The 22,440-nt window shown below is 44.6% G+C and overlaps 1 protein-coding gene across 5 annotated transcripts in view; it reads left to right on the forward strand.

The window, feature by feature from the left end:
• Positions 1-22,440, forward strand: part of LOC135367293 (5-hydroxytryptamine receptor 2B-like) — a 248,934-nt gene that overhangs the window by 38,022 nt on the left and 188,472 nt on the right. The window contains exon 1 of one of the 5 annotated variants that reach the window (XM_064600496.1): positions 1,424-1,498. The exons of the other annotated variants lie outside the window; for them this stretch is intronic. The gene's annotated coding sequence lies outside the window, so the exon portion shown is untranslated. Of the gene's footprint in view, positions 1-1,423; positions 1,499-22,440 lie in introns of those variants that run through there. 5 annotated transcript variants of the gene reach the window in all.

The following is a 22,440-nucleotide window of genomic DNA, read 5'->3' on the forward strand; positions in this document are numbered from 1 at the left end:
ACTGTGACCATGAGCGGCCTGCAGACTTTTTGTAGCAATTTGGATATATGATAATTGCTTTTACCACCTTTATCACAGGCTACGTTGACCTGTGTGGTAACTATAGAAGTTACCACCTTTTCACACCCTTTTTTTCTTAGAGTGTAGAACGAAGTCGAAGCTGTGGTGGCAGTAGGGGCTAATGCAGTGTGGAGCACCAAGAGGCGTGTGTGTGTAGAGGACGTATTGCACGTGGAAGGACTAATAATAATAATAATAGTAATAGTAATAATAATGTGTTTGTTTTTTGGTTTTGTCAAGCATTGACCAAACCTCCTCGCACTTTTTCCTTTTCGACACGTTGGATATATTGAGGCACGGCCTCCAAATAGCGCTGCACTCAGTGGTCGAAACGTATACTTCTACAGTGATATATATCACTTTCTTTTCAAGGGGGGGGGGGGATATGTTTATTAAGAAAAAAGTACGCCCTTTCACCGCGCTTTCTTTTCAAGGATTAAATGTATGAAAACGCTAATGGTAGCCTAATAGTAGATAGTGTCGGTACTGCGTACGCAAGGAAATAGCAGGTGCACACTCCACATGCGCCGAATATAGCTTTACGTATAGCGCGAGTGCAGTGTGACCACGCTATTTTCTTGCGTACGCAAGGCGCTTTCGTACTCAACAAGTCAAACACTCTGATAACGAAGTCTATTTTAACACGTCTACATTTGCTGAAGTGCGTGAGACCTCCTAATCTAGTTTACCACTAGTCGGTGTTCGTCCTTTCCTTTTTTTTTTTATTGCGTACCCTCCGCGGGGCATTTCGCGCCTCATTAGCTTGCTGCTACTCTGAGGCTTATTGCCCCAGGAGTTGCTCCACGCAACACATAGAGTTCAATGACAGTAAAACAGGGGGGCTCTTGCTTGTGCGTGGAGTTCCTGAGGAATTCCGATGGAGCTTCCAAGAGGTTCCGAACACCAATAGGATGTAATGAATGAAAATTTGTGCCAGTTCGCGTGAAAAAAAGAGGGTGCTCGATAATGTGTTGTTGACCGACTAGACAGCATCACATAGCATCATCGCTCAACAGCAGTGAACATAGAACGAAAATGGCGTGTTACCAGAAGCATGGCAGGGTACCATCCGCTGGCTTATGGTAGCGCTAATATCGCTTAATTACTTTTTACTGCGCGTTTTTTAAATTGCGTGTTAGCGCCGCGAAGCAACTATGGCTATGAGCGGCGTGCAGACGTGCACAGGTGGAAAGAGGGCAGCAGGAAAGAGTGGGGGATAGGGAATATTTGTCTAGAGTCCACTGTGTTGCTTCGCATGATTCATCTTCAGACATACGCGTATAGGTAACACAGTCATCTGTTTGCAAGTCCGTGTACGGCACCATACTACTTTGTTCTTTGCACTGACCACTACAAAGGGTTTAAGCACGATTGCTTGCAACTGCCGTTAAGCCATTGCCGGAACTAAACCGCTAAGCCTTTTTTCCCATCTCGACGGGTAATAAACCTTAACAACCTTTGTTCAAACGACGCTCGTTTCTTTGTTTTCGTTGGCGGTCATATGAAATATGGTGATAATGTTGGGGAGGAAAAATGAAAGTATGGAAACCTAATCCCCACTTTGTGGCTAGCTCAGAGTCATTAATTAACCACGCACTGCTACTAGAATTTGAAAATGAGGTCTCCACCCCAGTAACCTTGGAAAATGTTGTTTGTCAGCGTAGGTTTGCCGATAGATGGTTGACTATGTTCTCAGCTCTTTCACTAAGCGAATGGTTTGTTCTTCTGGGCCATCCGCAATCCATTATAGCTTAGTAACGTAAGCTGCAGAGGCTGCATGAACAATGAGGACACATTCAACACACGCCCAAATCGCAATGGGAGGATGCTTGGAACAAAATGTAAGCGAGAATGCGACCAGAGTGAGTATGACTCAGTGTCTTTCTTTTTTTCATTGTCCCTTTTTTGCCATTGCAGCACGAAGAAAGACAATCGTTATCAACATCGCCCATCGCGCGCTCATATAACGCCCTCTACAATGCAGAGTTCGAGGTAACTCGTTACTGTAACTAAGTTCCTTTTTTTGGTAACTTGTAACTTAACTCGGTACTTTTGCGCCGTGGTAACTTTCAGAGGAACTCGTTCGTTTTTCAGGTAACTTTGCCAAAGTAACTTAAGCTAAGTTCCAAGTTACTTTTAACTCGCTTTTCACTCACGTCCACGTGTTTTCATGCTTGCTCTCCGGTTCCTTCATGGCATTTTTTTTGCCATAAAACGTGGTATTCCATCAATTACAGTATTTTATTCAGGAAGTAAGAACCGCTACCATTGCTGAACCATTGTGCGCCCACAGGAACTAAGCGTGTCGCACTCCTCCGCAGGCAACTCAAGGTCTAACTCAACTGCTCACGCGCGCTGCACCTGCGTAATGCTATTTTGTGTCCGAAGTAACTTGGAAGTAACTCGTTCTTTTTTAAGTAACTCAGTAACTGCGAGTTACATTTCAGGCTGAAGAACTTCGTTATTAACTTAGTTACATTTTGCACACGGTAACTTAACTTGTAACGAGTTATTTTTGACGGGTAACTGCTCAATCTATGCTACAATGACGACGAGCTATATGGAACCGTGAAAACTGTACCCTCAGGCCTCTGTATTTTATCTGAACATGTTATAATCAGTCATGGGGAAGTTACTAAAAAATGTAACAAAGTTGTAGTTACAGTTTGCGTGCAAACATAGTAACTGAGTTGCAGTTATAACTACTGTTTTCGAAATTCAACTAGTTACAGCTGCAGTTACTGCATTAAAGTAACTTGAATACTTGACAATTACATTCGAAAAAAAAAAGCAGAATAGATGTAACCGAAAAGCTTGCTTGAGCACTTGTTCTGCCGATGCATAGCTATACCTTGTCATGTTTTTCCATGGGTCTTAATAGCATATGGTGTTAGGTAGTCTAAGGCCATCCTGGCTGCTTGTGAGGGCATTCGAAGCCTCGACAAGATGACGCTAGGGAACTGACACGTGGAAAATATTACACTTTTGCAGTTACTCTAACAAAAAGCAGTGACTAGCTACAGTTACTTTTGTAGAGGAGTATCTTGTTACAGTTGCAAGTTACTTTTGTAGAAAAGTATCTAGTTAGGGTAACTACTTACTTTTGTAGAGAGGTATCTTGTTACAGTGTTACAGTTGCAAGTTACTTTTGCAGTGAAGCATCTTGTTACAGTTGCAGGTTACCTTTGTAGAGAAGTATCTTCTTACAGTTGCAAGTTACTTTTGTAGAGGAGTATCTAGTTAGATTAACTACTTACTTTTGTAGAGAGGTATCTTGTTACAATGTTACAGTTTCAAGTTACTTTTGCAGTGAAGCATCTTGTTACAGTTGCAAGTTACTTTTGCAGTGAAGCATCTTGTTACAGTTGCAAGTTACTTTTGTAGAGGAGTATCTTGTTACAGTTGCAAGTTACTTTTATAGAAAAGTATCTAGTTAGAGTAACTACTTACTTTTGTAGAGGTATCTTGTTACAGTGTTACAGTTGCAAGTTACTTTTGCAGTGAAGCATCCTGTTAGAGTTGCAAGTTACTTTTGTAGAAAAGTATCTAGTTAGAGTAACTACTTACTTTTGTAGAGAGGTATCTTGTTACAGTGTTACAGTTGCAAGTTACTTTTGCAGTGAAGCATCCTGTTAGAGTTGCAAGTTACTTTTGCAGTGAAGCATCTTGTTACAGTTGCAAGTTACTTTTGTAGAGAAGTATCTAGTTACAGTGAATGGTTACTGAAAAAGCAACTAATTACAGCTACAAGTTACTTGTAACTTAGTTACACTAAGACTAATTAGAATTGACAAATTTCGTATGAACCTTCATACCGAGAACGTCTAACGCTTGAACGTGCATGTTCGAGCATCGTTCTCACCATAATTTATTGCGTGCAAAGCGGTGGAGCCTCTTTTATTGCTCGCCCTCTGCGGTGAAACTCAATCTTCTCCCGCGGTTTCCCACGAGGCATCGCGGTGTGTTTACATAGCGGTCGCTCCGTGCCGTTGCCTAATAGTCTCCGGTGTTCGTTTGTGATTCCCGGAGCAATCCGCATAAAGGCCAGCGCGTGGATTTCGCCTGCTTGGTAGCTGCGTCCCTTGCCCCTGGATGGAAGATTGCGCGCCTCCGATATGGTCGGTGCGTACATGGCGCGTAGCAGGCGTGTTTACATAAATTGCGAGGTAGCCATACAAAATGCAACGTGATCTGCGGCGTTGCAGTCCGCTGCGTAGCACGTTAATGAGAAGCTCTTTGCAACGTTCCACTAGAGGCCTTGCCGAGTGCTACTCATTCGGGTGCGACTCAATGTGGCTCTCGCAGCTCAGTGGCGTTACACTCACTGCGGTGATGTGGAAGATCTAGTGCACAGCTTTCTCCATTGCCCGCGCCACCAGTCTTTCACTTTCAGGGTCTATATGGGGAGAACTCGCTAAAGCACTATGTCAAAATTGCTGGGTCCATGGCAATATCCAGCCAAAATAAAAGCCTCGTGTATGGCTAACGTTTCTCTCATTTTTTGCCATCAAGCATTGTTGGTTTTTCCCTGCAGTCTTTCCATGCAGTTCCCTCTGACGTCATCCCAAAACACGTACTAATCCTTTCTACTGCCCACTCATTATTTGTTCACATCTGTATACTACTCACAGCCACGGCTACTTCGCTGTGGCAGCGCGCACACACACGCACACACACATAAATTGGATGATGATGTCGTGGGCAGCGCAAAGCTTGCCGCATCGTTGAGTAAACTGCCAGACGCGTTTAAATGTGTAGCAGGGCCGTCTTCGGATCATTTCCAGCATTTTTGAAATACAAGCTTATTTCAGTTATTTCAATCAAGCTTTATTTACTCTAAGTGGTGTTGCCTTGGTCGATACCTCTGTGACCTAAGACGTGCCCATAATACGGCTGTCCTACTGTAGTAGTACGAAAATAGAGCATTCCAGCACGATGAATAGCCTCTTTTGCAGTTTATATAGTGTATTTTGGTGCTTCTTCAGTACTTTCCTTGGCACCAGCGTCTGAGGTTTCCCTGAATTTTCAGGGAGACTTCCCAGACGGATGTCAGTATGGTTCCCCGTGAAGCCGGTACGGGACGCAGAGTAACCCTCTTGTTAACCTCTCCTTGCCTGCTGTCCTCTCTCTCTGTTTGCACAGGTCTGTGCACCCCTGACGAAGCAACAGCTGCTTCGCGCTTCCATATAAGACTGCATAAAAGAAATTTTCCTCGCGTACCTCTATGTTTTATTTAAATAAACCAGCAAATAATCGACTCTCGCGGACCAGAACGTGCGTTGCTTGGTCTTTATTTTCGAGGACGCTGTTAAGTGCTCCTACATCGAGAAGTGGTATATCTTCCGTACACATGTCACGATGAGCTAGCGTTCCGGATCGGATAAAAACGCCTTCTCGCGGCAGACGAAAGCGACGTCATTGTCGTTTCTCCGTGATGTGAACGCGAGACGAATAATATGAGATGAGTGCTCATTCGGAAGGGAAACAGTTATGCGGAGCATCTTCGGCGAGAAAAACACTCACGGAGTGGACCATAATACGCAGCCTTCTCTTCTGGCCACTCCGGGGCTGATCTGAATGAGATAGGAGGGTACGGTTGCGTTATGGCTGTGTTGTTTATTTTTCATGCGGGCGAACACATAGAAGGCGCGTACTGCGCATGCTCGGTGGTATTCAGATCGTCTATCATAGCTGACGTGATCTATGTGAATCATTTCTGAGTCGGAAGGTTGACGCGTATTCGGAGTTCGGAGCTGAAATGCTTCGTGGTGGAAGATAAGCGGACTGAGCCGTGTGTGTATTTCTTGGAAACCACGCTTATTTGTTTTATATAAACAAATGTTCACAAGGTTCGCACGCGTACGTTAGGGATAGCGTGGCGGTTCTGCGCGCTATCTATATCTGAAGCTCTCAATATGTTCTGCGCGTGCGCAGAACTACCAACGCTATCCCTTACGTACGCAAAGGCGACAGCGTACGATGCACTAAACCTCACTAATAGCTCTTTAGTGCTGAAAGGAAAGCCCCCTTTTCCAAATGAAGTTTCGTCTTTCGCCACGTGCGTCGTGTCCCACAGTAAGCCAGAAGAAGAACAGTCTCTGTCCCAAATATGGACGACTCTCGTCCTGAGGCACTTACCTTCATACTTCCTTACCGGTTCGATGGATTTGCTACCCTTCTACACAGCAAGCCATAGTTAATTTCAGACGATGAAACTCAGTGACTTTCATCTTTCATCATTGATTTCTTAGGCAATTGAGGCTTTGTTTGTATCTGTCCCTTCTATGTTGTTCCAGCCTCAGAACATCAGTTTCTCTCTTGTTCAACAGGTGCCGCTTGCGTCGATTTCCGTCGTATGAATGTGTGTATGAGTGAGCAAAAAAATGTAAGAGTGAAAGGAGGGTGAGTGAGAGTGAGTGGCTGGTTTGTCGTCCCTTTCAGATGACGCACCCCGAAAGTCGCTGGTGAGGCGTGTTAGCTTAGCTCAATTGGTAGAGCCCTGGATCGGTAATCCAGAAGATGTGGGTTCGATCCCTACAGCTGGCTAACCTTAGTTAATTTCAGACGATGAAACTCAGTGACTTTCATCTTTCATCGTTGATTTCTTAGGCAATTGAGGCTTTGTTTGTATCTGTCCCTTCTATGTTGTTCCAGCCTCAGAACATCAGTTTCTCTCTTGTTAATTTCAGACACGAGTCGTTTCTGTAAAGCGTGCTTTGCCGTTGAGTGACGCTTGCTAAGGTGAAGCCTGCTTATAGGAAGAGGCTGATTTGGTATTTCCTTTTTTTTTTCTTTTCGGCTCTTCCGGAAGGGACTTCTCTAGTTCTATTTTTATCTGTACTCTTTCATTTTAGCAGTCTTTCATTTACAGCCTCTAATGCTCAGTTGTGTTACCGCCAGCGACAAGTGCAGTCTCCAAGCTGCCGTCGTAACGTTGACTGAAAATGTGACACATCCTTCTCTATTGCCTGCACTAGGAACCTTTTAGGACTGCACTTACAGTGTTTTGAAATCACTTATGCTCCCCCCCCCCCCTATCACTAGGATGAAATCGCTTGACCCCTGGTCCAATCCAGCTGACGAACACCATGTACTAAATCACTGTTCACCTTTTTGGACACCGTATGTCTTGCGTCCTCACTGTAAAGGTCATCACTTTATTTTCACACGCACAAAAAAAAAAAAGAAGAAAAAGAATAACGATGGACCTCAGGTTGAGAACCGTAGCCCTACAGTGTCCATGAAGTGGAGCACCACCACCAATTCACCAATTTACACTTCGCTGCGAGGCTTATGATTATATTGTCGCCAAATTAGAGCGAGCAATGGGGGGTAGAGTGTCGCCTCTGGCGACGAAACACGGTATTAATTTAAAAAAAAAACGTGTTGTTGTTGCGTGGATTTGAGTTGCCGGCAGTCCAAGCATTTACAGCAAAGTACTGGAATCCTTTTCGAAATGTTCCGAAAAGCCCTCCTTCGGAATTTGAACTTTCCGTCCTTTTCTTTTTTTTTTCTTTTCGAAACGCGTGGTTGTGCGTTTTTTTCCGTCGACTGTTTGCGCTGACACGGCGTCAGAGGAATATTGATTTGACGACGGGCGTGCGGGATAGACTTTTAACGACTCTTTAATCTTCTTTGAAACTCACTGAATGTTTAATCTCCCGTACTCTGTCGAAGCAAAGTCTCTTAGGCTTGTTTTTAACACGCATCTGTTGACTATGCTGCCACTCTTTATTTTAATCTCGTTGTAGTTTTCTACCTCAATGTTTTTTTTTTGTTCTCTCTGTTACGCGTTGCGCACTCATTAAGGGCCTGTAACATATTCATTGGCTTAATCCTCGTCTGATGGCTATTTGTTTTGTTGAACCGTTTGTGTCTGAACACGCGATTGAAGCGCGTGCGGCGTAGTTAGTGTCGTGTCAAATTTACCGTGTGCACATTTTCTTGTTCTTCAGCTGTTTTGTTGACGGAGTAATGTTTTGTAACCTTTCATTTTTAAAGCAGGGAGGATGAGAAGTAGGGTGTTTGTGGGGTAGCGAAAGTTGCAGAGGCGGGAGGATTGGATTGGATTGGATAGACACTTAAAGCATAACTTGACCACATAACACGCTGAGCGCCATCCATTTCACAGAGTGATGCTACTACTACTACCACTCCTGATTTGTGGAAAAGCGCTAGATGTACGGCTGTTAGTGACAATTAATGTACTTGCATAAGTGTCACAAAGAGGCGTACGCGTCCCGTTTTCAACAGGTTGGGGGAGAGAACGATGTCATTAGGGACTATGGTTGGCTGTAGGAGCCAACAATAACAACAAACAACAATTAAATTATGAATGATAATGTCACGGGGTGTTTCTCGCATAGGAAGATATTGACCCGTCACCCGACAAATTTTTTCTACTCTCATGCTAGCTCAACCCTGTTATCCTAAGTTGTCATAAGTAAAGTATAGTTACGTAGCGCTATAGTTACCCTACAGCCCTTAGGCGGAAGGAATATTCTAGTTGAGGCGGTACCGCGTTATGCATTGCAGTAGCGGTGATTTACCGTGGAGCGCACATTAAAGAAGCAGCAGACAAACCATTGCAGACATTTCATACCTATGCCATCCGACCATTCATCGTGAGCAGAGGAGGGTAATGTTCTTGATTTATAGACGTTTTGCTTTCGTTTGTACTAGTGGAACTACTTTTTCCAAGCAACGCCGTATCTCAAGTTATAACACAGTGTAGGGTGCACCGAAGCGTGTATACGGCCTACAGTGTCCATAACACATAAGCAGAACGGACAAGTAGAGCGTACGCACTGGTGACTCTCCTATAACCATTACAGAGACAGTTTATGGTGCTACATAGTGCCCTATAGAGCCGGTTGTCGACAAGAGCCACTCTGCGAGATAAGGTGGTAGTACTTGCAAGAAGGAATGCGCAAAGTGCAAGTATGCGTGTTGACGGGGAGAGACGAAGCTCGAAGACGTGCATCGGAAAACGGGGGGAGGGTTGTCTGATGGACAGCGGCAGCGGAACCCGCATCCACAGGGTGAGCAACTGCAGCGAAAGGGACTACAAGAAACGTTCTCCGCTTCCCGTGTTTGGACGTGATAGCGAAGAAAGGGATGTCCGTATAGAACATTTTCTTTCTTTCTTTGCTCGTCTTCGAGGAACGGCAAACCCCCATGAGTACAAGGTGACCGACATGAAGACGTTTACTTCTATGCACCCGAACCAAACCAAGAGTTTTACTTCTTTCTTCCGTTTATTTGGAATGTGTACAAAGCAGACGTGTGTCTTATGGAACAACAAAAAAACGTCCAATGTTTAATGTGGAATGGTAATCAAAATCAGCCAAACGTTTTGCGCTCTAAGCAAACGTGCATCTGTTGGCGCTTTGCGGAACGAAATTCGTTACGCGATATGTTTTATCCTGAAAATTGTATACTTTGTCCTGAAAATTGTATACTTTGTTCTGAAAATTGTATACTTTGTTCTGAAAATTGTTCACTTTTTTCTGAAAACGTTGTCGTTGCTTCAGAGGTACACTTTGAACGTCCGTGCTTTTCAGTCTAAACGAAATTAAATCGAATCTTAAGTTCTATTAGGGAGTTTTAGAGAACAGTAAGCCCTCAGATTTCAACTCTGTATCGCTGTCAGCCAATGAGAGCGCAGGCCGCTGAGTCGCAGGCTGATACGTTTTACGGTGCAACGACTCCTCCCTAAGGCTGAAAGGGAGCCGCTTTCCAAATCCGTCTCGTGAGATCAATATGGCAACCCGACCACGCGACCTCTCTTAAACTGTTTCGGGAGCTTCGCGAATTAGAAGCGCTTAACAGTGGGAGATGATTTATTCCTCATTTGTGAGGTACTTGATAGACAAAAGGAAGAGACAGAGATCACACCGGCAGCTAAGGAAAAGAGCTAAGCGGATGTAATGCCACGGTAACCAATTCAATTCGTTCCATTGCTCATATAGGTGTCCCCATGTCGGCGTAGTCGGAATCGTACCATAGGGAGGCATCCAACACTTCGAAGGGGGGCTCCGTAAAGGGAGTCGGAGTCGGGAGGCGCTTTCGATTCGCTAAACCTATCTATTGTCTTACGCAAGACAAAACTCAACGCGGACACTTTGCAAATCAAATAACGCTAGTTCGGGAAGAATGTGTCTGGAGGGCCGGCCGGAAACAAATCCACACAACACCTCATATAACACTATCTGTGGATAGATTCGACCCCCATCATCTCTTATTCTTTATCTCGATATTGCGGAACTACTACACCAATGCGATGAAAAAGGTTAAGGTAAAAGATACAATACCAGCATGCAGGTGCTGTGTGGTCCCAAGCAGCCTGTAGCTTCAGATGCCATGATGGCTGCACTTTAGTGATACCACTACTAATATCTCTCTCTGGATACATTCATCGAAGTACGAGAGAAAAAAAAATTCTACCAAAGGTCAGACGCAACAACGCGGTGGTCAAATGACCTTCCCTTTGCAACGTGCGCCATGCGGACGTGCTCTTCACCTTGCTTCCTCCACACATGCAGAAGACAATTAACAAATAGAGCAGATGTCAAATCCTCCCTGTGTTCCGCGGTTGATAGCCGCGCGCCCTGGAGGCAATTTCCTAATTACCTCTCGTCGGCAGCACACAACTTTCCATTTTGTGTCACCCATCGTCTGCGCCTGTCGCAGAATTTCGGCGTTTTTATGTGGAGGGCTTTTGTCCGGCTCTTCTAGTTGAACGACAGGTGTTATGAAATGCATTGTCGACATTCGAGCTTCATATTTCAGTTATAAATGGATTTCCGTAAGCTCCTCTCTCTGTGCCTTTTCAAGCCAGCTAAGTTGGCACTTCATTGTTGACAACTTGTCGCAGTTGTTGCGTTGCAGCTGCTTCTACGAACGGAAATTTTGTCGTACCCTTTGACGTTGAATCGCTGAGCAAGAGGCGCTCTGATATGCTCCATGTCATACTCGCATAGCACGTCTTCAAGGTTGAGAACAATATGCTTGCTTTCTTCGTCTCACAATAAGGCCTATTTCACAGTACCGTTTTTCTCTTTCGTGTTTTTCACGGAGGCAAATCGAACACTTTGTTTCCCACTCAGAAAAACGTGCGACGGGGGGGGGGGGATATAGGTTTATTGCAAAAAAAAAAGAAGAAAAGAGGGGAAAGGTTATACCTGGCTCCAAAAGCCGACTTGCTATTCCTGCTTACAAAAAAGGAAAAATAAAAAGAAGAAAAGGAAAGAAAAAACGAGAAAGTAAGAGCGAAAGAAAAGAGGCGCAGTCACAGGCTCAGCGCGAGCCCTGTGTCAGTAAGGAAGCGTACGAGTTCCCTTCCGACGCGCCACTGAATGGGGCGTTGCAGAGGTCCCAGTAGCGTTGCCAGCGAGTCCTCCCTCAGCCCTAGGGCAGCTAGCCGCTCCATGCGACGGATCTAAGTTTGTTCCTGACCAGTGAATTCACTACTGGGGGGGGGGGGTGCCGAGCTTTCAAGGGGGGGTGGGGGTCATGCTTGGTGAAGGTTCCACTTACGGAATTTTTCTTAGACACGGAAAGAATCATGGCACAATGGTGACATCTGTGCACAGCTTTCCCGGTTTATTTGTACATGTTATTACTTTAGCACACAGTGCATTAGAATAGAGATTCATTGTGAACGGCATTTGAACATTAAGATGCATAATCACACGACCGACAAAGATGAAGAAGAGACCACCATCTTGTCAACGAACACCTAGCAGTCAACGGTGAAAACCTTAGAATACCTCGCTTGGTTGAGTTGGGCGCAAATGGCTCTTGATGATCCACGTTGAGTTTGCATGCCCGCACGCATTTTTGCATGCACATACGCGCAATATATGCACTGCACAGTCACTTTCAAATGATTTTGGACAAATGCATGGTACGATCATCTACATGACTGTGGTCCTACAGCCCAAATTTGAGAGCACGGGATGTAATTCGCTGCGCTGGACTCACTACCAGAACGTGTTGGTGGCCGAGCTGGGTGGGGTCACCTGAGAATTTTCAGGGGGGGTGTTGCAAAAATGCAGGGAGGGTGTACCCCCCCCCCTGAGGGGGGTGTAGGGAAATCCCTGTTCCTGACAGGTAAGACAAAAGAATATTTTACGTCGTCACTTCTCTTATGCAAACATCTCGGTGCTTCCGTATAGCCATTATATTCTTGTGGTGAATACCATGCAACAAATCAGTGTTTCCTAACATTTCAGTTCCCGTGGCATAGTGGTTCGATGATCGCTTTCAACGGGCCAAGCCTGCGAGGTGACGCGGGTCCGAACGAATATCCCCTTGAAGTCGGCCCAGGACGCATACTAACCCCTCTGCTACCCACTCCTTCCTGCTGTCCATGTCTGTACGGCTGTCATAGCCACAGTTGCTTCGCAGCGCTAACACGAAATTAAAAAAAAAACATTCTTTCACTCGTGTATTTAGCGTCAGAAGAAACGTACATCGCCATTTCTGCAGGCCCTCACCGGTAATAGTAATGAAAGTCATTTGCCACACGCCTGTGGTTATGGAGTTCATAAGCTTCACCGTGGAAGAATCACATTTGTAGCGAAAGGTCGAGCTGGAAGTCGTAGAGGGGAGGATTGATGCGCATGTCGTAGGGTGGATATTAAGTCTCCTTCGCCCACAAGGTCGGACACTCTTTATATTTTTGGGGGCGCAGATGAAAATCTCCATGGACAATCTTCCTTTGAGAATATTTAATGAGGCCGCAATATTGGAAGTTGGAACTTTTGGGTGCCAGCTTGCCAGAGAAAACGGAGACCCCCTATCTGACTTCATCGGTTAGAAAAAGAAAATATTGCCGAAGTTGTTTTATTCTGTGTTAGCCCCGCGAAAGAACCATGACTAGAAGAGACGTGGACAGGCGGAAGGGAGGCATTAAGAAGGAGGGGAAGGCAGGGAGTAGCTAGTGGGCGTCGTGGGACGACTTCAGAATGATCGTTGGCTTGGACACACGAAGAAAAACACACAGAAAAGATGATGTTGGCGCAACATCGGTCACAGAACGGAAGCATGTCCAAATGACAGCAGCAGCACGTAGGCAGCATGTGGAAATTACATCTGGCCAATATCCTGACATGATATTGGCCCAACTCGGACCGATGTCAGCCCGACATCGGGATGCTGCTTGGGTGATCAGTTGAGTCGTGAGATGAGGCGAACTCTTGGTTTCAATGCATAACGCAAACGTACAGATTTGAAGGCCTCAAACACAACGTTTTGTAGCATGCTTGCAATAGTTCTTGTGCGCAATGAACAGCAACATATGAATGATGATGTACATGGTGTGTTCGGCTACGGATGCCCCAGAGCATGTGCGTTGATATGATTTGATGAGTGAGGATGACACACCCACAAAGGTATCAGGGCTTACAGTTCGTCCGTTAGAGGCCGGTTGCCGTGAGGAAAGTCATGAACGATCCCAGAGCCGTGCGCTGATGAGCAGGATCGGGCCAAGTTTCAAGAATCTTGGATGTGCTGAATGGTCTTCTGTCGATGGTTTCGAGTTGACGCATAAGTGTTTGTCGTTCATATGTGAAGTGTTTATACGTAATGAAAGTAACCCTCGTAATAATCGAATAATAATAATAATAATAATTTTATTTTTCCACTCTATATACAATTGCAAACTACTGCAGGCCCGTCTAAGCCGAAAGGCTTGTGAGCATACTACTACTACTAATAATAATATGATTTGCAGTAACCTTGAAGTCCAACCCTTCTGTCCCGACGATATTGGTAATAAATAAACAAAAAAGGTCTTCACCAATAAGTTTCCAGATGCTTTAGTGGTGATTGGTGTTTATGCGTTCGCTCATTAATTTCCTGCCATCAACCGTCCAGTTTCCAAAAACGCGTCTATCTATGCCCCCACCCCGCTGCTACAACTTCAAATAATATTATTCGAGACCCACCCACAAGTCGCTCAGCATATAGTCTTCTACACCGTGCATCGCGTTCCTTCCCGCGTCGCACCTCTTTGGTACCCTTACACCGTCCCAGAAAGCATTCGACCTTTGCAGAGGACTCGTATCCAATGTCGTAGTCAATCCATCTCGTCGCGCGCGGTGGAAGTCTACCTTTATTCTGTTCATCCATCAACTTTCCAAGCTCTTTCTTCTACTGCTTCTCTTGTCAGAATCCTTGCCGTTTCTGCTGCTTCGGCGATTTCGGCGGCCGTCACTACTTCTTTCCATTCGTCGCGTATCGGCCGTTTCGTCGGAAATGAACCGACGCGCTCTTCTTCGTCTCTCGCTCCGTTGCCTCGTCTCTCTCTCCCTCCCTCCCTGCGTCTGTCGTCCCACCTTATGGTCTTTGTTACGCTTCATGGCTTCCTCTTCCTGACTGTCCTCCCATGTTTGTTGTCCTTTTGAATTTCAACTGTCCCCGTTTTCCCTTCCGTTGGTTCCGGTGTGTCCCATACGGTGGATGTTTAGATACATATTTAAGACGTGAGCTTAGAGATGCAAAATTTCCGGAAATTTGGAATCGCTCGAAAAAAAAAAAGATTTTTTTCGCTTTTTTTTTCCCGAAAAATTGGAAAAAATTGCAGAGAATGGTAACAAACGCGGTTACTGCTGTGTCGAAGCATTGCCGGCCAAGCTATACAGCATACGATGAGCTAGAAACTTTAGTAGTGTCCACCCTCTAGGCATAAATGCCGAGCAGAGCATCCCATGAGACTGCTGTCTACTCTGCGATAGGTAATTGGAACAACCCGTCCACTCCGACCAGAACTCCGACATTATGTGAACGCGATGGCGATAGCTTGGAGCAGCAAGACGAAGCTCTAAGTTGGTGGTTGTTGGCGGATTAGAGGCACCTAAGGCACTGTTGGCGGGTTGGAACGCATCAAAGGCACGAAAAATTTACATTTTTGAATTTTGTCGCCTCGAAATTTTGGGATAATTTTCCAGAGACGACGAAAAAAACCGAAAGAAACTGTTTTTTTCCCCAAAATTTCCGGGGTTTTTTTCCGGGGCTTCGCATCCCTACGCGAGCTGCATTTGTCGTCTCGTGCATGTAGGTAAGAGAAGAACTTATGAGGATAGTTTTGTTGGTTAATTGCGTGTTATCAACCGAGCCGGTGTGGCGACATCTTGCTCGGAGAGAATCATGCGTCTTGGGCAGACTTCACACGGGTCGAATTTGCCTGACAGCCTCACTACATTCTGTACAATTATTTTTGCGTAGCTGGTAGAATCGTGCGACTGTAGTATTTTTCCTTTCAGTCATTCAATTTTATCGACGCTAAAAACCAGCGCTGGTGGATACGACACTGACTGCTTCGTCCTATCTGTCAGTAATGTTTGTAAGGACCCTTCGGGTAGTTAGAAAAAACTATATACATACATACTGTCTCCAAGGTCATGCCAGATAGACTCTGACATGATATGGGATTGAATTCTACAACTGCCTGCGGTTTCAGGTTCCCCTCCCCTCCCCCGAGTTTTCAGGAAGACTTTCGCAACAGTTGTCGACACAGTTACCCCTGAAGTCGTCCTAAGACGCATAACTCACCCGCATGTCTCCTGCTCTTTGCTTCTCTGTCCCGCCTCCACGTTGACACGCCTGAACGCCGCTGTGCAACACACAACGCAGCAAATTTTGACGCTACTCAGCGACGTTCGCTCGGGAATTACGTCGTTATCGACTGAAACTCTATCACCACCACTAGTGGAATTCTTCCGGGACGTTTACGGTGTAACGCAATATAATACTTCGGAGCCAAGCGTATCGCAATCTAGTACGTGTATCGAAAACACTTTTCGCAACAAAGAGCAATAGTTCGTGAAATTCGTTTATTACAACTTGAATATATATATATATATATATATATATATATATATATATATATATAACAGTTGCTTCGCGAGCGAAGCTTTCGTAACAAACTTACTTCGTAACAAGGCAAAAAGAAAAAAAAAAGGAAAAAGAAGAATAAAAGGCTCCTTCGTTGTTCTTCGTTCCCCGTTGGAGTCGTGGCTCTGTATTGCCACATCATTTCCCGCCGCAGAACAAAAACCCTAATGACGCGCCTTCTGGGTGATTCTGATCACGGCGTCACGCAGGAAGCTCTTCTGCTACCAAGATGCGATCTCAAGGAGCCAGCTAGAAAGCACAAGAAAACACGATAGCAACAGTGACAGCGAGTCAGTCAGGAGGTTTGCTTCAAACTAGCTGCACCGTGTTCACTCTGAAATTAAATGTTGGGAAAAGAAAGAAAAATGTGAAATGGACTACTGCTCATGTTGGAAGAATTTGACAAGGACTGCAATAAACGTGCCCCCTGGAAGGCTGCAGTCTTTCGTATTGCTGCAGAAAGTTTAGAGAGAGAGAGAGAGAAAAGAAACATTAGGAAATGCAGTCTGTTATGGGTTCGTGATACGAAGGATCGGAAGAATTGGTTTTGATGTGATATCAGTTTCCGCAGCAAGTTTTTCTCGATAAGAGAACGGAGAGAGACTGACATTTGTTCGGAATGGTTGTTGGTATGTAATAAACACCGTGGATAAGGTTAGTATTTTGCGGAGTAAGGCATTTTTGCAGACGGGGAAAGGGATTTTTTAACGAAACGATTCGTTTAACGAAATGTTGCTTCGGGAGGTGTGGTAGGGAATGTGGCCGAAACAATCTGTGTTGTCAGCTTCCGTTATAGTCTGAGAGGTGTAAGCCTCGAAAAAGAGATGTTGTGTCTATCTGAATTGGCTTTGTGCCAAATTTTCGGGTCCGATGTTTACTGTGATCTGTCTTTGAGACTCCAGTGCTGTTAAATTTTTGAACGATGTGGCGTGATGTGACAGAGGGAAGAAAAAAAGTAGAACATTGGGGATTTTGTACGAGTTCTATCTCAAGTTGTAGGCTGTTATGAGGGTACGTGACGAAAGCAAGGGTTGAGATAAGGCTCACTGCAAAACAATAAACCAACAACGCGAGGGCTACAAGGCTGGTACGTTACCGCGCTTCTGTGTTCTTTTGTTGTCGGAAGTTTTGTTGTTCGGAAGTAGCAGCGGCTCATACTCATAATAGATGTTTCCCGCAATGTACAGCGCCTAAGATTAAAACATCGACAAACCAATGCACGACTAGCGAGCCTCATGACGTGTGACTGTCGTTACCTGTAGCCATTGGCTGAATGTTCCATGTCACAGCAGTACTTTACTCGTAGCTGCCCGTACAATTCGCACTGAAGCCATAAAAAAAACAAAAAAAAAAACGTAACGTGGAAGGTGGTAACACGCATAACAACGGGCTTCGGTCATCGTGGCAACCAAATGATGTCACTGTTTAGGGCAGCCTTGGGTAGGAACTAAGTTGCAAGTAACTTGTAACTCTAACTAGTTACTTTTTGTAGTAACTTGTTCCTTTTCTACAAAAGTAACTTGTAACTGTAACCATATAGTTACTTTATGTAGTAACTAGTTACTTTTCTACGAAAGTAACTTGTAACTGTAACCATATAGTTACTTTATGCAGTAACTAGTTCCTTCTACAAAAGTAACTTCAACGTGCTGGAGTAGCTGTCCTGGTGTAGAGTTGGGTCAACATCTCCATGTATTTTTTTTCTTTTTTACACCAACCAACCAACAAAATACATCAGCTGAATATATCAGCCAAAGAAAAATGTATTTTCGAGCTACTTTTGAGCAATGACTTACAAATGACGTATTCGCGCTCGTGCACTTTCCCTTTTGTCGTGTCTCACACGACACAACGTGTTTTTGGAGATATAAGAAGATTAGCATCGTTACCTGGGCATCGAGCCTCATAGAAGCTTTAGATGTTGCTGCATATAACGATTTGCTCGTCAACCAGTTACATAAACAACAACCTTATTTTGTGATCATGGTTGTCAGATAATGTAAGACCCTTAGGAACTGTTCATTCTTTTAAAAATTATTTTGACTTCCGAACACATGGTAAACAATACAATAGAATAGAAAAAAATATATGGTGAACAAATATGCGAGCACCTTGCTTGATTTGACGTTTATTAACAACGGCAGTTGCCGAGAAGTCAGTGAGGCCTAAGTATTATTAAACTGAACAATTGAATTTGCTCGTTGAAGGTTGTTTGTTGCACATTTTGAATGTTTGTCTTAATCGTACGTTCAGCCTCTGCCGTTTACGTTACAGTGCAAATGGCTGATGTGAGCTTGTATGACGAGGATTCGTGACATTTTGTATCATTTTCCGGTCCCTCGTTTGTGACTAGTGTTCCCACTAGTTCGGGATGTTTGTCTCTCGCCTCCTCCCCAACTACTGGGTTTTTTCCCCGTTTTTTTTCTTTTTGAGCTATCTGCGGCTGAGTGGCCTGGGGTAGCCAGTCGAGTGGGTGTTTGGTGGGGTTTGTCGTGACTTAAATCCTCATTTTTCTTTTTTTTTGTCCTCTGTCACATCTAGGGATGTGCCAACCGGATCCTCGAATCCACGAATCCTAGGCAAGGATTCGAGCATGAAAGAGGATTCCATCTTTCAAGGATTCGAGATTCGCGGAATCCAAATCCCAGTGCCCAAAACGACGAATCCAATCTTTCGAATCCACCGACCATGTTTGTTCGTTTCTTTTTCAAATTGGCGCTTCCGGAATCCGCCGAAAACCTTGTTGACCGACGGCTGTTTTTGTTTCTTTGTTTACATTGCTCTGAACTGAAAGAGTCCAGGCAGGAACTGTTACATTACAAGTTTAAAAGTAATATGGTTTTGGTTTCGATTGTTGCTTTAGCTTTATGGAAGTAGACTCGAGAATTTATGTATTTCTTGTTGTCGATGAACAATATTTTAAGTAAACTATATGGGCATACTTTCTCCCGAAACTGAACTATTATTATTATTTTTTTTTAATTTTTATCCAACAAATGTATCATGTTCTGCTTCAAAGGAATCACCAGTAGAAGTTTTTTTTTTCTTGGCTTTTTAAACTCTTTTTAAAGAAAGGATTCGAAAGATTCGAGATTCGTAAGATTCGTTCATTCGCAGATCCTTCCTTGGATTCGGATTTGGATTTGGATTCGCTAAATTCTGGATTCGTCCCACATCACATCACATCACATCACATCACAAGGATACGACGTACACTTTTCAATTTGTTATATAGGCCTGTTCTTTTAGGCCATCACTTAGACCAATCCTGGTTGTTCATGGTCACCTGAACAGTAAAGAATTGAATTGAATAAAATTGCAAATATACATATCCTATATTACTCGTTTATCCGAAATTTCGTTGTCGTTTATCGTGAAACCATTTTCTGTGGGTCTCCCCGTGAACGTTCCCGATAGACGTCGACACGCAGTTTCTCCTGAAGTCCGCCCAGGACGCGTGCTAGCTCCCTCGTTTCCCACTCCTTCCCACTTTCCCAGCTCCGAATCTGTCCGCGTCTGTTCATAGCCACGGCTGCATCGCAAATACAGCAAAGAAAAACAGGAACAACACCGGCAAGAGATATTTTGTCAAAAGCGTGCTCCATTATTAATTCGACTCCTGACCGCCTTTCCGTTTAATTGAAATTCTTCTCTGCTTTGCGCGACATGAACTGCTCGAAGAATTCGCTCCCTTACCCCTTCTTCTCACATCTCCTACGCGTCCTGATTCCTCTACGTTCTTCTACGTTCGCTCTTTCTGTCCTTTTTTTTTTTTCTTCTCAGCTTCGCGGTCGGTGCGTTCGGTTCCAAGCTGCTGAACGAACGGTGCGTGTTTGGAATGTACGATATATTGTTTTCAAGCACCAACTTTCTCGAGATCGTCTAACCGAATGAAGGCCAAATTGAAAGTCCGTCAAAAGGGCCTCGGAGAGAATGCGGTGTCTCGCTTTTGAAGTCAATAAAACAAGCTCTAATGTGGCAACTCTGCAGTTGGCCCTAAGGCAAGTAGCGAAAGTTAGCAGTTAACACTGGCGTTTCCTTCTTTCCTTTTTTCTTTTTTGCTGCCGTTGTTTCTCTTAATTTCATTACCTTATTATTAAAGATGGGCGTTTTAACAGAGGAAGCAGACATGCTACGGTCAGCGTCGACTATTTTAGCCTTGTGAATGTTGGATGAGGGGGATTGTGCTTAAACAATCCGTAATGGGTCGCAGGGCCATGTTTAGTTTTGTTTACTACACTCCAAGCCCTTTCGGATAATTACAGAAGTTAAACAAATAAATAAAGAATGCACGCCAAGTAGTATAGGGCAATCATTAGTAATGATATCAATCACCAGTGTTCAACTTCTTGTGCAGAAAAAGCCACCGGTGACAAAGTCCACCATCTATCGCTGAAAGTGGCCAGTGTTATTTATGCACGGAAAACGTTTCGGAGTTGTCTGCTCCATTCCTGCATTATTCCGGGGAAGAAAAATAAAGTTTGTACACAAAGTACTTATTTCAGCGTGATGACCACCACTGCTTTGTGGTCGTTGACATGGTTGGCGAAATGAGTGATGTCTCGAACGAAATGGGTGTTTCCAATTACCAAGTCCATGCACCATCCGTGTCTGGTGATATAGGTCGGCGGACGTCGGTGCGTAGTGTGAGGTTTAGTTTATGGGAAGAGTTTTCTATAGGAACGCCGTGTTCTTGCCCGCTGAAACGTCCACGTTGAAGTCCCCGACGAGGAGGAGCTTGCTAGTGCGGAAAAGTGCGAGTGCGTAGACCGTATATAGTTGCGCATCCGTTCCGTCGTGGAGCGTGGCGAGAAGTAGCACAAGACTATCACGAGTCTACTGGACATCTTCACTGCACAAATCACTCCGAATCATTTTCACAGACGGGCACTTCGAGTAGCGTAGCGGTTGCACTAGCGAGCAGGTAAATGGCGACTCAAGCACCGCAGTTGCTGTCGTTGCGGCGCCCCCACAGTGCAGTACTTGAAGCAATCAATGGGCCTTTTTCACAACGGCCTATGCGCATTGCCGTTTTGTGCGGACCACGCTGGTCACGGAACTAGGAACGCACGTAACAAGCTGTTATCGCTGGGTTCGTGCGGGCGAATTGCAAACTCATGATTAAGACGCGTCGAGTTCGTGTTTACTTGTTTTAGGTATCGATAAGCTCGAACATCATTGTAGGTCTTTCGTCCTTTTAGCTTCAATTATTTCGATGCCACATCGCCAGTGTGTCTTATCCCACTTCTGAAGATGGAATCATCTTGATGCAAACATGACTTCCTTCAATCGCAGCACCGCTGAGAGCAACTCCTGCGATCTCTGTCCATTTCGCCGGTATTATGAATTCATTTTTCAAGTAGCGGCAAAGCCCGTGTCAACGTTACTCTCGTGAGTAAAGCACTATCGACCGGTTACGCGACGCAACACTTTGGTCCCCCCCCCCCCACACACACACACCTAGTGCAACGTATCGATTCCTTTTGTGCTCCGGAACACTCGAAATCACTTTCTAAATTGCAGAGTTAATATTCATATTCTTGCTCTGCTTTTGTCTTACTCGAAACAGTCCGGCAACGGTCTATTAAAAACATGGAGGTTATAAATCCCGCGGGCGGTTTGGAAACGGTTCAATACTGCCGCGATTTTGCTTTCTTAAGCGGAAGCTTCATTACCGGAATTTTTGTAACAGGACCGTACAACCTCAATCATTACTGTTATTGTTTACGTGTTGCAATACTTGTCTTTTCCCACATTGAAGGATTCGCCTTTTTGTTTTGCTTTCGCGCAGTTTCATAACACGGGAAAAAATGCTACTTTATCTGGAAAGTGTATATACAATCGGGGCCGCAGTGCAGAAGGGCTGTGCTTTTAATCAATTTGTAATAAAGACGTTAAGCAGCGCCACCTAGGCCCTGACTAATTAATCAAGCACTTTATGGCCGTGAGCGTGCGCCTTTGACGCGCTTTAGTTTATTTATGTTTCGTAATCAGTGGTTAAGACGGCTTGGGGGCTAAGATTCATTTATTCACTCAATTCATTCATTCAAGATTCATTCACCTTTCATGCCGATACTGAGAGGTGAACCGGGTTCGAACGCCGTCGCTGGCTGTGCTATCTGGCTTTTTCTCTGAGTTTTCCTCACACGGCTGCGTGCAAGGCAAAGTCGTCACAGTCCATGAAGTCGGCCCAGGACGCGCGGTCCTCCCGAGCAACATATCATCATACACGCAGGCAGATTGCTGGGCAAGAAAAAGCCACAGACCAATGAATGAAGTAGAGAAAGAAGGATTAGTTTGTCTTCTATAAGATTTGGGCGGGCTACTAGCTGCTGTAATAAGACAATGCACATACGTTAAAAAGAACAACGGACAGTCTTCAATGATCGTTGGTACCAATGACAATCGAACGTGTGCATAGCGCCAGTTCAAATGTCATTGGTACCAATGATCATTCGTGACTGTCCGCATGACTGGGGT

The sequence above is a fragment of the Ornithodoros turicata genome, chromosome 8, assembly GCF_037126465.1.
Source record: "Ornithodoros turicata isolate Travis chromosome 8, ASM3712646v1, whole genome shotgun sequence".
NCBI lineage: Eukaryota > Metazoa > Arthropoda > Arachnida > Ixodida > Argasidae > Ornithodoros > Ornithodoros turicata.